This window comes from Notamacropus eugenii, chromosome 2 (assembly GCF_028372415.1).
Source record: "Notamacropus eugenii isolate mMacEug1 chromosome 2, mMacEug1.pri_v2, whole genome shotgun sequence".
Lineage (NCBI taxonomy): Eukaryota > Metazoa > Chordata > Mammalia > Diprotodontia > Macropodidae > Notamacropus > Notamacropus eugenii.
Genome location: NC_092873.1, coordinates 386,463,437 through 386,465,936, shown reverse-complemented (window position 1 = coordinate 386,465,936; position 2,500 = coordinate 386,463,437). Strand labels below are relative to the sequence as shown.

General features: G+C 72.4%; 2 non-coding genes across 2 annotated transcripts in view; both read left to right on the top strand.

The window, feature by feature from the left end:
* The first annotated feature begins 990 nt into the window (after positions 1-990).
* Positions 991-1,109, top strand: LOC140530704 (5S ribosomal RNA). Its single transcript, XR_011976124.1, has one exon. It is a non-coding gene; the product is annotated as a 5S ribosomal RNA (ribosomal RNA).
* Positions 1,110-2,464: 1,355 nt separating this feature from the next.
* LOC140530703 (5S ribosomal RNA) overlaps positions 2,465-2,500 on the top strand; it is a 119-nt gene continuing 83 nt past the window's right edge. Inside the window, exon 1 of the ribosomal RNA XR_011976123.1 lies at positions 2,465-2,500. This exon is cut by the window's right edge and continues 83 nt beyond it. This is a non-coding gene — a ribosomal RNA (5S ribosomal RNA).

Here is a 2,500-nt window from a genome sequence, read left to right as displayed (position 1 = left end):
CTCACTCACTCACTCACTCATGCATTCATTCATTCATTCATTCATTCATTCATTCATTCATTCATTCATTCATTCATTCGCCCTTTCGCTCATTCACTGCAGGCTTCCTTGGGTTTTCTTTGGGCACGCGCGTGTTTCCCCCAGTGGGCAGGGCTGGCTAGTGGAGGAAGCACCTCTGGGAGGCGGCAGCGGCCGGCTGGGAGCTGGGCGAGGGGCTCCGCGCTGGGCGGGGGAGGGGGTGCGGGGGTGCGGGGGTCCAAGAAAGGGCTCGACGGTGCCGGGCCGGCCAGATCCCCGAAGCGAAGGGCACAGAGGAGCGGCTGGGGACGCCTAGGGACCCCCACGCTCTAGGGTCCGGCTGAAGGGGACGCGGTCAAGCGAGGGAGGACCCGGGGACCACACGGGGGTCTGAGCGGCGGCCCTGGGCCCCGCGGAGCGCGCAGAGCGATGCACGCGCGGGCAGGAGCGGCGCCGGGACGTGCCCAGAGCCCGGAGACGCAGGGCCTGGCTCGCGGGCGTGCGGGAGGCGGGCGGGCCGTGGCCCCGAGGGGGGCCTGGAGACGAGATGGGAGAGAGGGCCGGGACGGGTGGCCGGGCACGGAGGGGCCGCCTCCTGGGCGCGCGCCCGCCGGGCCCCAGGCTCCCCCGGCCGTGGCTAGGTGGCGGCAGGGGCGCGCGCTGGCGCCGGACCCGGGCGGTGGGGGAGGAGGAGGGGGCGGGCCGGAGCAGGAGGGAGGGCCAGGGTTTGGTCAGGCTGCTGGAGGAAGCCCCTCTTGGGGAAGCGGCCAGCGAGCGGTCGGGCCCGCGAGCGTGCCAGCGGGGCTGGGCGCAGGCAGGCAGCGGGCCGTGGGTGTGGCCCCGCGTGGGGAGCGGACCGGAGAGAGAGCCGCCTGGGCGCTGGGGGGGCGGGCCGGTGAGCAGCCCGTTGGGCGGCGGCGCGGGCGCGGGCGCGGGCGCGAGCTCTTGGGGCGGCCAGGAGCAGGTCTGGCTGTCTACGGCCATACCACCCTGAACGCGCCCGATCTCGTCTGATCTCGGAAGCTAAGCAGGGTCGGGCCTGGTTAGTACTTGGATGGGAGACCGCCTGGGAATACCGGGTGCTGTAGGCTTTTCTTTTTCAACCCTTTTCCTGGAGGTCCAGTCACGGCCGGCCGCCCGGCCGCCCGCCCGCCCCGACGCTCGGGCCACGCAGCTCCAGCTCCACGCGCTCTCTCCGCGGCCCTGGCACCCGTCGGGCCCAGGCCCCCCTGCCCCCACCTCCCGCCGAGACGCGCCCGGGGCGCGCCCCCGCGCTGCCCTCCTTTTCTGGATGCACTTCTTCACTCACTCGCTACCTCCCTCTCCCAACCCCAAATCATCCTGCACTCCCTCCCTCCCTCACGGAGTCCTTCCTTCATTCCCTTGCATTCATTCCCTGGGCTGCGTCCATCCCTTGGAGTCCATCCGTTCACTCACTCACTCACTCACTCATTCACTCACTCATTCACTCACTCATTCACTCACTCACTCACTCACTCATGCATTCATTCATTCATTCATTCATTCATTCATTCGCCCTTTCGCTCATTCACTGCAGGCTTCCTTGGGTTTTCTTTGGGCACGCGCGTGTTTCCCCCAGTGGGCAGGGCTGGCTAGTGGAGGAAGCACCTCTGGGAGGCGGCAGCGGCCGGCTGGGAGCTGGGCGAGGGGCTCCGCGCTGGGCGGGGGAGGGGGTGCGGGGGTGCGGGGGTCCAAGAAAGGGCTCGACGGTGCCGGGCCGGCCAGATCCCCGAAGCGAAGGGCACAGAGGAGCGGCTGGGGACGCCTAGGGACCCCCACGCTCTAGGGTCCGGCTGAAGGGGACGCGGTCAAGCGAGGGAGGACCCGGGGACCACACGGGGGTCTGAGCGGCGGCCCTGGGCCCCGCGGAGCGCGCAGAGCGATGCACGCGCGGGCAGGAGCGGCGCCGGGACGTGCCCAGAGCCCGGAGACGCAGGGCCTGGCTCGCGGGCGTGCGGGAGGCGGGCGGGCCGTGGCCCCGAGGGGGGCCTGGAGACGAGATGGGAGAGAGGGCCGGGACGGGTGGCCGGGCACGGAGGGGCCGCCTCCTGGGCGCGCGCCCGCCGGGCCCCAGGCTCCCCCGGCCGTGGCTAGGTGGCGGCAGGGGCGCGCGCTGGCGCCGGACCCGGGCGGTGGGGGAGGAGGAGGGGGCGGGCCGGAGCAGGAGGGAGGGCCAGGGTTTGGTCAGGCTGCTGGAGGAAGCCCCTCTTGGGGAAGCGGCCAGCGAGCGGTCGGGCCCGCGAGCGTGCCAGCGGGGCTGGGCGCAGGCAGGCAGCGGGCCGTGGGTGTGGCCCCGCGTGGGGAGCGGACCGGAGAGAGAGCCGCCTGGGCGCTGGGGGGGCGGGCCGGTGAGCAGCCCGTTGGGCGGCGGCGCGGGCGCGGGCGCGGGCGCGAGCTCTTGGGGCGGCCAGGAGCAGGTCTGGCTGTCTACGGCCATACCACCCTGAACGCGCCCGATCTC